This window comes from Pongo abelii, chromosome 16 (assembly GCF_028885655.2).
Source record: "Pongo abelii isolate AG06213 chromosome 16, NHGRI_mPonAbe1-v2.0_pri, whole genome shotgun sequence".
Lineage (NCBI taxonomy): Eukaryota > Metazoa > Chordata > Mammalia > Primates > Hominidae > Pongo > Pongo abelii.
In genome coordinates this window covers 18081994-18095023 of record NC_072001.2, presented here as the reverse complement: position 1 = coordinate 18095023, position 13030 = coordinate 18081994, and the positions used below count along the sequence as shown (strand labels likewise).

Genomic DNA, 13030 nt, shown 5'->3' with positions numbered 1-13030 from the left:
ACATCTTGTGTCAAAAATAATAATAATAAGATAAAATAGAAAATAAAAATATCATTATCTAACATTTTAAAAAGTTTATTTCCCAACCTATAAATATACTTTGTGGATTAACAAGAGAAAAATTTCAAGATATTATAAATTTAAAACAAATCTTTATGTATAATACCATTGTAATGTCTTTGACCAGTATCAATCTATCATGTGAGATAAAAAATATTAAATATACATTTATTGAATAAATGAATGAAAATCATAGTTACCTTGATCACTATATTTAAAATTTAAATGAAGCAGGAAAGTAAATCTTCCTAATTATCATATACTTAACTGTTTAAAATCACTCAAATGACAAGTAATATGCTTTCAATCTTGAATTATAATTTAAAATGCCTGTATTGTTTCATTCACTCATCCTTCTATTAGTTCAGTGAACAAATATTGATTACTTACCCACTATGGGCCAGGTATTATGACAGATTTAGGGAGTACAAAAATGATTAAACGAGGGGATCAGTTGGAGTGACTGTTTTCTAGAAACAATGCCTGTTTCAGTTATGAACTAGTCTGTTTTGAAGAAAGTGGTGAGGGAAAGCTGAAAATCATATTTGCACTTTATTCAACAAATCTTATTGAGGTCTTATCAATCAGGGGCTCTCCTAGGTATGGGCATACAAAATTGATTAAGACCATGCTTGCTTGCAGAAAACAAACAAAAAAGCATCTTTATAATAAAAAGGAAAAAGAGGAATCCCCTTTGTAGGTTTCATAGTTTATAGTGATATTTCTGATGTCGTCTCAGAGAATTAGTCACAATTATGGGAACTCAGAAGGCATTCCGTTGAGATGAAATAGAGACTAAACTAGCAGAGATTACTTAGTGAAATAACAATTAGAATATAGTTATAATTCATTTTAGAAGATATTATGGCTTACACATAGTAGATGTGATGACTGAATAAGAGGATTGTTGAACGAGGGCACCTTGGTAGCCATTACCCATTGCCACCATGATTTTGCATTAAAAAAATCTGTGCAAAACGGCCGGGCACGGTGGGCTCACGCCTGTAATCCCAGCACTTTGGGAGGCCGAGGCGGGCGGATCACGAGGTTGGGAAATTGAGACCATCCTGGCTAACACGGTGAAACCCCATAACTACTAAAAATACAAAAAATTAGCCGGGCATGGTGGCACGCGCCCGTAGTCCCAGCTACTCGGGAGGCTGAGACAGGAGAATCGCTTGAACCTGGGAGATGGAGGCTGCAGTAAGCTGAGATCGCGCCACTGCACTCCAGCCTGGGCGACAGAGTGAGACTCCGTCTCAAAAAAAAAAAAAAAAACTTTGGGGTATATTAATAAACATTGTGTTTTTTAAAAAAAATTAAATCTTTAATTTCCGTTTTCACGATTTTTCTTCTTACTTCCGAAAGGAAAGGAGTGCGTAGCTCTCTTGCCTGTACATCGTCCACGGCCCCTGGGTCGGGGCGGGGTCCCCAGGGCCCCCCGGGGGTCCACATGCAGCCCCTGGGAGGCCGGTGCGGGATGAGGTCCGGGGGCCGCCTCATTGCTGAGGTCCGGCCGGTTGGGCCCCGGTGGCCGCTAGGCGCTCTGGCTGGGCAGCTCCTGGGAGATGAAGCGGCGCAGGCGCTCCGGGTACTGGCTGTAGAGCTGGATGTCTTTGTGCCTGGCGCTCTCCACCCACAGCGGCTCCACCGCCTTGGGCCAGCGCTGGTAGAGTGCCAGCCCGTGCGAGAAGTCGATCACCTCGTCTTTCGTGCCGTGGATGATGAGCACGGGCGACGTGATCTCGGACACCTTCTGGATTCTGCGGGAGGGGCGTGGGGCGGGTGAGACCTCGCCCGGCCCGGGCGCCGCCCCCGTCCCCGACCCCATCCCCGTCACCGCCCCTGTCCCCGCCCCAGCCTGCTCACTTGGGGAAGGCGTCGAAGCAGTAGGTCTTCTTGGTGTCAGGAAGGCGACGCTCAGGTCCAAGGTGAGCGGCGAGTGCAGCACCACCGCGGCGGACTCGTAGCGCGAGGCCAGGTCCACCGTGGGCGCTGTGCCGATGCTCTGCCGGTACAGGATGATGCTGTCCGGGCTGATGCGGTACCTGGCGGCACCGGAGCAGGGTCAGCCGCGGCCTCCGACTCGCGCGCACCCCTCCCGCCAGCGGGCGTCCCCGGGCCCAGCTCCGGATGCGACTCTCCAGTCTCCCTGCTCAGCCAAGTCAGTGGGTCAGTCCCAGGCTCCACACCAGTCCAAAGGGCCACCCCCAGTCCCCCAACACCGCAGCGGTGGGCGGAGCCGGCGGCCTGGTCCTGTTCCCTGGCGCTATGGTTCACTGGCGTTTCCTAGCCAGGATCTGCTGGATGCTGGCTAGGGAGTCCCCCTCGGGCTAGGGTAGGGGAAGCCCTGGCGCCTCTCCTTCTCCTGGTCACTCCTGGGCGCACACTGGGAACTGTGTACTCCCCCACATCCTGAATGCTTCACGCCTTCCTGCCCAGGTTAGAAAGCCGTTCCTGGTACACTGGCCGGGGCAGGGTACACTCTTCCTCCCTGCAGCCCTTGCCCACCCCCTTGGCCATGAGGAATTCAGGCAGCTGTGTCCCCAGATGTCTCCACCCAATTTTGGACTCTCGGAGTCCCATGCCCAATGAGGTGCCAGCCCAACCCAGGTCAGCATCGAGGGTGGCGGCTGCGGGGGCAGCACCTCCTCCCACCAGCGCCTTCTCTTGGGAGTGGACAAGTCCTCGGCCACCTCAGCACCACCAGCTCCCACCCAGGGCCACCCCCACCCCCAGGTCACTGGTGTGCGGCCCCTGGCCCAGCTGATCCAGCACCAGTCCCAAGGCCTCTTCGTGCCCAGTCCCAACCACGCGGGACCCACCTGCCACCCAGTCGATGCCGCGACCCCAAGAACTCTCCCACACGCTCCAGGCTCTGATCCTAGGCAGATGCCCTCCTGCGAGGCAGGAGCACGGGCAGGTGTGCGTCCCGTCTGCCTGGCATTCGGACTCCACCAGCAGGGCTGTCCCCCTCCTTGGCCTAGAATCCCAGCCTCCTGGCAGCACTCCACAGCTCACTGCTCACCCATGGCCCAAAGGATGCTGCCTGGCTTGTGCCTGTGGCCCCAGCTCTGCCTCAGCCTCCCTGGCCTGCTCCCTGGCAGCCAAGGCCAGTAGTGTGCTGAGCCAGCCCAGCCCTGTCACCTGCTCCAGGCAGGAGCCCCAGCTGCCACCTGGTTGTCACCACTCAGACAATCAAACAAGACACATCCTCAGTGGAGGCCCTGAGTGCGATCTGGCCTCCCCATCACGGCTCTGGGCCGAGGTTCCTGCAGGACAAAGCGGCAGCAGGACAGAAGGCCAAGCAGACAGAGCTCAGAGCTGGCCATGGTGGATGTGACTCTGCCGGTGCCCCGGGAAGTAGAGACAGAAGGGGGCCGAGGAAGCTGCATGAAGTGGTGCTTGGTTTCAGCGCCCCACACTGCCGGGAGCCCCCCAGAGCCAGGGTGGTGCAGGGGACCCAGCTCCCAGGCCCACAGCAGGGACTGCCTGGGATATCGCCAAGGCAATGAGGACCCTACCTCCCCAGCGTCTCTGACTTCTCAGAGCTGCGCCTGGCCCCTGCAGGAGCGGGTCAGACCACTGGGCTGGGCAGGGCAGGGCAGGGCCAGGACGAGACAGCCCCAGTGGGTGGCGAGCAAGAAAGGCCTCCAGAGGCCCACGCGGGTCTTCCGGTCCAGAGCAGCACTGGCCCGGGCGGTGCTCAAACACGAGAGAAGGGCCCAAGCAAGCGCAGGGCTGGGGACCTGGATGATTAGGAGGGCTGGATCTGGAATCGAGGCTGGCCCAGACCTCGGGTGTGTGCTGGGGGTCTGCACCTGAACCTGCAGGCCCTGCCCCGGGATGGCCGATCTCCACAGCCACAGGGCCTCATGGGCCAGGCCTCGGGACCTCGATGCAGCAGGCTCGCCTCACCTGGCCCCAAGTGCTGCCTCGGCCCGTGGGCTCCCAGCCACACGTGCACAGACCCCCCGACACCACCCACCCCCTCCCGCCGCGTGGTGTCCACGCCCCTGTGACAAGCTCAGCCCCTTCCTGTCCTCAGGCCAGGGGATCCCAGGGAGCCTGGCTCCACAGGCCAGGGTGTGGGGGGACCTCTTGGCCACACCTTAGCCGTGTGGAGGCTGCACCTGCATGCCTGAGCTCACCTGTCCGGCTCTCTGGCCGCATGCGTCCACTGTGGCTCCCCTCCTGCAGGGCCGCCCACTTTCCTCCCAGGGAAGCCCGACCCTCCCCTCGGCCGCCGACCTGGTCCCCTCTCGGGTGTGCCCAGGCTGAGCTCCCCCCAGGGCCGCCCTCACCTGGTGCGCAGGGCCTGCCAGGCGGCGTCCATGTCGGCGTAGAGGTTGGTCTCGGAGGGCCTGCCGGAACTGGCACCGTAGCCGGAGTAGTCGTAGGAGAAGATGTTGCAGTGGAGGCGGGAACCCAGGCCGATGTAGAAGCTGCCCATCTGGCCCAGGTCCACGGCGTTGCCTTTCTTGTTCGTGCACCTCTGGTCAGACACAGTTCAGCTGATCTAGGCTGGGCTTGGCTGGCATTGGCTTGAAGCTGCAGCTGGTGTCCAGATCTGTTCCATGTATTTGTTATCCTCCTCAGCCCTCCTGGGTACTTGAAGCATGTTATTGTTATGGCAAAAGTCAGGAGTGCAACCTGCCTGTGCAAAAACATGCCAGGCTTCTGTTGCCTTAAATCCTCTAAGATACCCCTTTGGCTTAAGCAAAGTCACACAGCAAGGATCAAAGTCAAGGAGTGGGGAATTACATCTGTCCCTTAGAGATGGAGATAGGGGAGAGTGAACAAATGCAGTGTCCTGAAAGATTGTAACATAATGAATTCAGTATTGTTTTTGTTTGTTTGAATGAAGCTTTGCATGGACACAGTACAGTAGAAAAGTACTATTTGAACTCTTTCTCCACATTCATAAAATTGCTACATAGTTTCTACCATGATTATATTTTTATGATCCATTTTTGTGTACAGATCTGAAAACTTTATACTAGAATTTATTAGCTGAGGAAAGGAACATCCACTGACATCATCATATACAAACATTTCTCAATATTTTAATGCTTGTGGTATTGTTAATGTTTCTGTGGAAAATACTTAAAATCATAGAAGTGATTTCTAAGTCAGTTATTGATTTATTCTAATGAATTATAAAAATCAGACTAAATTACTAATAGAGAAATTCCATTTGAAATACTAGTCTGAGCTACAAATGAGATGGATTTTTGTGCTCATCATTTGTACTGTAGTTATGTTTGTTGAGATTGGGTTATTAAAACATAATTATAACTATCAGCAGAAAAGCCTGTTGTGCTATAATTAAATCATCTAAACAATCATTTTTGTGGTCTTAATATCCTGGATTTCTCAATTCATTGTAGTAGATAAGATTTCTCTTTAAATACTACTTATTATCAGCAGCTTGCTTTTCTGTGAATGCTAGAAAATTTAAAATTCTGCATTAATATTTAATAAAATATATGCTATCCTAATATTGATGCGTTATATCTATCTATACAACATGCAACAAGAGAGAAATATTGGATGAATTAGAATATTTGCAGCCCATGGCAATTATCTGTAGCAACATTTTTTTTTGTCTTCAGAAAAATATAGATTTTTTTGGAAATGGATTAGTTCTAGTTTCAATCTAGGAAGAACTACTTATGGAAGTTTTGTGTACAGGATACTGATGTTTTCAAATATAATGCATTATTATTTTAGTTTAGTTTCTTTTACCACATACTTAGAAATTGTTCAAGTGAACAGGCTATTAAAACTAATGGTATAGATGAATGGTATAGAAAGGCATTGTAAACATCCCACTTTTCCCAAGCCATGAATTTTAACACTGGATTAAGGAGATGAAAATGGAGCCACTGGGAATGTGGATTCTTTGCTAATAATTATTTTTCTTCCTTTAAAAAGATTCTTCAAAAGGCAAGAATATGGAAGTATTTCAGCAGATATTCTTGAGGTATCTAAAATACATACTCTTCCTATCAAAATCAATAAATAGATTGATGTAAGTAAGATAAAGTCAGGGCAACTGATTTTGCATGTGAGTGTACACACAGACACATATCCATGTATTCTCCATCTGTTCTCAGTTACTGAATTATTAGACTCGACTGAGTGATCACTTGACTGTGTTTAACCTGATAAACAGACTCTTAACAAGAAGAACAATATTTAAAAAACTGGATTGTTCCTACTACTTCTCAGCATGCATCAGCCACTCTTTTTCCCATCCTATCTCCTGCCAAACTGGTCTCTAAATATCTGTTCCACTTGGAGACACTATTGGATGTTGTTGTAAATGACTTAAATGAATATTCACTCTACCTGCTTTCATATTAATTCAGTTTTCATAGGATGGTCTCTATGGGATCAAGCAAAAGGACTTAGTGGAATATCTCTATATGACTCCAGAAAGTAAAGAATGTGGTGAGTTTAACAGAGTGCCCCTTCCTTTACTAAATGTGAATGATGTTTCAGCATGAAGCCAGAGTGAAAAGTCCTAACATATGTTTGTCTGGACAGCCAACAATTGGTCACATTGCACATTTCATGTTACAAAGGAGCTTCATGGTAGTATAAATGAGGGTCAGGAAAAGACACTTAACTGTGGTCAGGGCTTTAAAATGGAGCCAGAGCAAGAATTCTGGAAGCTGACAATATCAGGAAGGAAACCTCTGTAAGCAGGCACGCAGGGGACTCCAGAAATCTCTTCTTTGCCCCTACAACTCTGGACTTTCAGAAATACACACCCCATTCTCCTGTATTAATACACAATTCATGTTCACAACATCAAAAATCAATTTTAAAATAGTAAACCTAAGGTAGACGGAAAGACATTATAGCCCCAGCATGCCTGAGATGTGAGGAGCAAATCAGAAAGATGTGAGTGTGAAGAGAAAGGGACATCGTGCTAATCAATCATTTAAAATTTTTACTCCAGAGAAATGGCAATATTTCACAGATTGTTTCTCATCACCAATCTCACAAGTATAAGTATTTTTTGAAAATTTTCCTCTCAGTTCTTTTCCTTGACAGTGAAGTCCAGAATAGGTTGGTTTAGGTCTAGCTCTTTTCAGCCTCAATACTCCATAATCACCTTGGCTTTTTTGATTATGACTGGACGGCATGTACTATTATTTTAATAGTAAACATTTAGTAAATAATTTTAAATGTTATCCTTAAATAACTATGGGCTTTATTCATTTACTGTATGTATTTCTAAAACATTCATAAGAACTTCAGGATTTTAATTCAAATGGTCCCTAAAGTAGAAAATGCACTCACAGATGATGCATATGTTTTTAAGAAACAGAAACGTGCCATTTGTTATTAAATTGAGTAGACTTTGTATCCTTTAGAATTTGGGCAGAATTTTCTTGCTATATTGTAGAGAACCTATCAACCATATCTTAATTTTCTTCTTTTTCAGGTTTTCAAAATTAACATTGGCATTGGTCCACTAATTCCTTGTTTTCTATTTTTGGATGAGTGTGCGTAGATCACCTCCATCTTAATTTTCAACATAAACTTTTAGCAGAATCTTTCATGTTTCATTGCCATGTAAGCAGATGTGATTTTTATTCTTTTTCATTTTCATTGAACAGTTACTTCATTTGAAATTTTTGACTTGATTTAATTTAACTTTATTTTTTGGTGGTAGATACATCTGTTGCCACCTGTGTCTGGTTGGCATTTTAATGTGTTGCCTCGAAGCTGTAACCACAATAGTGGCACATTTTCCTGCTGTTCTTTATTCTTTGTTTCATGTGTATCTATTTTCAATAAATTGCATTGGTATGTTGTCATAGATTTTCTTTTTGTCTCTCAGATTTTCTGTTGTAATTATTTTTATTTATGCCTTTGGAAATATTTCATGGTTGTTACTTAAAACAGCAGAGCTCTTTGAGAAAGTTTTCATGGTTTCCCAAATGTACATTCATATAGATTATTTAGTAGTTATTACATAATGATCTTTGGAGCAATAAATGCTGTTATATAAGAACAATTCCCAAATGTAATTTGAAAGTTATAAGCTAGCCTTTGATGGCCTAGAATTAATGTACCTTTATAATTCTAATCTGCATGTGAATTTAAGAAGACCATGGATTGAGGATTGGGTGCATAATTGTCAGGGCCCAGTACAAAGTGAAAATGTAGAGCCCTTTGATAAAAAATTACAAAGAATTTCCAGATGACCATAATAGGTCATGCACGAGGCCTTTCTAAATGCGTAGAGTGACCATGAAGCCGTGGGCATTGTTTTGTTTTGTTTAATCTTGCTGTTTGGTTGTAAAGCAGATCTTTAAATCAAGAGAAAAAAGAACACCAAAGAACATCTCTATCAAAATGTTTTAAACATTATAGAAGATTAGATCCATATAAATGAAAGGGATAAAGAAAAAGCACATATCCAACCTCAAATATAAAGCATGGAATTCTTATATGAACTCCATTATAGCACTTGATATTTCAGCTCTATTTTCATTTTTGAACAACTCTAGATATATCTATATATTTTAGTCTAAAATTTAATTTTTATAAATTCTAAGTACTTCCCCAAATTCTACCTTAGATAAACAATTCAGAGATAACTCTGTTTCCTATTCTATTAAGTGGAACCATATGAAATTGTCAGTATTCAGCCTTTTCTGTCCTACAAAAAAATGACAGTTTTGTGTTTCCACCTAACACATGGCAGCCCAATAAATATGTGAAGTTCAGGACCATAGAGCTATCACACTAAACAATACTAAATGCATACACATACCCTTTCCAAAACCCGGCAGATCTTCTTTTCCCCAAACGAATCATTCTTTGACTCTTCATCCATTATTCATGTGAGAAATTTTCCAGGCACTTCAGCATGTCAGCTGAGTGACTGTAACAATTAGATTTATTCATTCTATTCTCACAATTTGACATTCTTTATTGAAACGCATGATCTAAATGTTGACTAATAGTCTGCATAGTGAAACATGTTTACTAGTTCCCATGACCTAAAACAATGTAAACCATGATTCAGAAATTTCTTTTCTTAAACACTTCTAAACAATATGTCTGCTGGGATAAACTGGTGCAATTTCTATGTGAAACCTAAAGAATTTCAATGACACATTTTCATCCTTATTGCCATCAAATAATCCCTTTAATAGTGCCCCATCTTCCATACTCCTTCATATGATTTTCTATATTATTATTTTCCATCATTCATTCTGTTAAAACTATAATAGTTTCTGCAGAGAAATGACAGATTTTCCCGCTTCAGAGGCATTTCTGCATTGAGCTCTCATAAACCTCTCTAACATGGTGGGCAATAGACTCAGTAACATTTGTGTATGAATTCGGTTGTGAACTACAAAAGGCTCATGTATAATGTCAAAAAGCAACTCGGTAAAAACAATTCTATTGAAGATAGTATGAACTAAATATATAATTTTAGGATGGCTTCAACTGAGACAAAAATACCTTCGATACAGTGTGGAGCAATGAATTTCTAACATTTTTATCTGCTTAACATTTTTCATCAGCACAATTTATACAGAAGCCCAACAGGAGACATTCTGGTTCACATGGAATTTCTCTGCCCGCTTGAGCCCTGTAGAAATCCCACTGTGTTGGTAAACAGCAACAGCAACCAGAAGATACTAAGCTTGAATTCTCAGTGGCTCAACCAAACCAAAATTTGTTGGTTGCTCCCATAAAGTTCAATGTCAGTCAGAATAAACTCCTCTAGCCTTAACCTATGACACACATTGCACGTAACCTTCAAAGTACTGGCAGTGGAAAAGGAGAGAACTTGGAGTGAGGCAGGGGCTTTTTATTGCCTTAGCCCCAGAGTGATTCATGGCACTTCCCCTCAGAGTCTCTTAGATCTTTCCACGTGATCCCAACATAACTGGAAGTCTCTGAAATATCTGGGAGTGCATGAATATTTGCTGAGTATTCATTACATGTCTGTTTACAGACTCCATTTTGCTTTCTAAGATGCTCCCTAACTCTTCTCAGAAGCTTTACGTAACATGCTATAAAACACGGATCTAATCAAAATATCACCCTATACCCTATAAATATGTACAATGATGTGTCAATTTAAAAATTAAAGCAAAAAATCCACTTATCTAAAGGGATGATTTCCTCATGCTTTAGGTAATTCTTCATGGAATATTAGTCTCCAATACCAAACTTTTATTAAGAGCATGGCACATGTATACATATGTAACTTACCTGCACGTTGCGCACATGTACCATAGAGCCTAAAGTATAATAATAATAATAATAAAAAGAAAAAAAAAAAAGAAAAGTAAAACAGAATAAAAAAAAAAAAAGAATTTGGCTGCAAAGAATCCAATAATGTATTTTCAGAAAGAGACTGGAATGCCACAATCTTGTGCATCAACAAAACAAGGTGTCCCTTTTTGACATTTGGGTCTCTGCATGACTTCTGACAAAAAGGACAGGCTCAGAGGACATATGGGCATGTCCAACATTTCATTTCTAAAAGACTTCTGGATCTGCTCTAAAGAGGGCATGAGTCTAGGAAATTTCTGACCTCCAGAGCACAGACAGTGCTTCTTCAGAGAAATTATAGATTTTCCCACTTCAGAGGCATTTCTGCATTGAGCTCTCATAAACCTCTCTAACATGGTGGGCAAGTTCATATTTCAGTCTTTCACATTTAGCTCTGAGTTTAGTACTTGCTGGATTTTAAATTAGGTTTCTTTGACATGAAATGAAATCTTCAGCTGTCCATTAGTTCCAAAGCAGGCCCTCAAACTCAACACATTAAAAAATTAGTCTTTTCCTCAGAATCTTGTTCTCCTTCCAGACTTTCCAGTTTTCATTACAGATACCACCTGTCAGACAGTCATTTGGGCTTAACATTTTAAAGTCTGTTCTGGGTCTTCCACATTCATTATTATCTACGGTCAATCACATTCCAAGGATTGTTGCCTCCAATGCAGGCCTTTTTCTCAATTTTATTTTCTCCTGTCAGAGTCATGCACAGATTAGCTCTCAAGTGAGCTTTATAATGGCCTCCTAGCATCTAAACTCTCCTTTTTTCCAATTGATAGTTCTGCCAGAGTTGGCTTCTTAAACCAGAGGTTAGACTGCATTTCTCTAAGTAAATTCCAACGACACCAGAACAGTGATTCTTAATAAGTATTACAAGTAGGGAAATACAGATGGGAGAGTTTGCTTAGTAAATAAGTTCATAAAATCTAGGTTAAATAAAGTTAAATGGGGTTTACTTTTTGCTGTTGCTTGTTAATGTGCATTTGAAATTTCTAAAGTGGCATTACATATCCATAATTTCCCTTATCTATTTGACAAAGGAATCTGGTTTGTTTAGAAGCATTTTTTCAGAACTTCTATAGGTCAACCTTTCAGAAATTCCTCATTATCAACAGTCAAACCCAGATGTATTTTCTTTGGCTCTCACAACAGGCTTAGAGGAATTTCTAGTCTGTTCTCCTGATGTTTCATTATGTGCATCTTTTGCTTAGGCCTGTTAAACCTACTCAATGTGTGTATCTTCTACTCCATGTCTTTATTTCTACTGTTGTCTTAACAGGAAATCTTTGCAACCCAATTCATAGTTTTTGTTCTTTGGAAAAATCCAAATCATGATCATGAATACATATTTTTTCTCTATTGAGATTTTCCTGTTTTTATGTATCACAGCCAGAAGTAATCACTGCATAGAGTATTTCTGTAGAAAGATAGAAGAGTTCTATTTTAACACAATATTTACTATACACCAAGCAAAGGTCTAGGTATTTATACTTACTATTTTATATATTCATCCCATCAACGCAATGAAGAAATATTAATAAATCCATTGTATATGCTAAAAGGTACCTACACATATATGCCACATGTGCAGGTTTTCTCAGATATTATTAGCTAGGGAAGCTGTGTTGTAACAATCTTCAAAAACTTCTTTCTATTGTTTACATGCTATTCCACATCATTTTGTTTTCATTTCTTTTGTAGTATCTAATGTATTCTACTAAAAAAAAAAAGTAGAGTAGTTGGAAAACTCTTGTGAAAAAAATATATGTATTACATATATACTATTCTTCATGATTCTCAAAATTTTCATCATTATTAATGTTTTGTATATATATAGTGGGTGTGTGTATGCGTGTTAGATATATAATTTAAAAGAAAACAATAAGTTGGTGCCTTATGGCAAATTGTTCCTTAAGTCCTGCATTTAAAACATAGACACTGAGTGAATCAGCATATTTGATCATCTTTTAACTACAATAGATAATTATACATTAAAAATACATTAACCATCCAAATACATCATTTTTCTTATTTATTTATTTATTTATTTTTATTTTTTATTTTTTATTTTTGAGACGGAGTCTCGCTCTGTCACCCAGGCTGGAGTGCAGTGGTGGGATCTCAGCTCACTGCAAGCTCCACCTCCCGGGTTCCCGCCATTCTCCTGCCTCAGCCTCCCGAATAGCTGGGACTACAAGCGCCCGCCACCACACCTAGCTAATTTTTTTGTATTTTTAGTAGAGAAGGGGTTTCACCATGTTAGCCAGGATGGGCTCAATCTCCTGACCTCGTTATCCGCCTGCCTTGGCCTCCCAAAGTGCTGGGATTACAGGCCTGAGCCTCGGCGCCCGGCCCAAATGCATCTTTAGGAAAATTATATTTAAGCTCTTCATGGAGACATTAAAAAACCAAGCTGCATTAATGATAAATAATTATATCACTCATTAGTAAGGAGTAAATAGCTGTTTTCTATTTGAGAAGTGTTCATTGGATTGTCCATCTGTATGCAGGAACATCTGTTTTCTGACATGCTTTAATCACCGTTTGTTTTGTACTTGTACCATAATTACACTTGTTTGTAATATTGAACTCGAGACAATGATTAAAATCAACTTATGAATACGATTCTTTTATGCTTTTGTATTTC

The 13030-nt window shown here is 42.4% G+C and overlaps 1 pseudogene; it reads right to left on the bottom strand.

The window, feature by feature from the left end:
* Positions 1 to 1597: 1597 nt before the first annotated feature.
* LOC129050556 (alpha/beta hydrolase domain-containing protein 17A-like) lies at positions 1598 to 8920 on the bottom strand (annotated as a pseudogene).
* Between the last annotated feature and the right edge of the window lie 4110 nt (positions 8921 to 13030).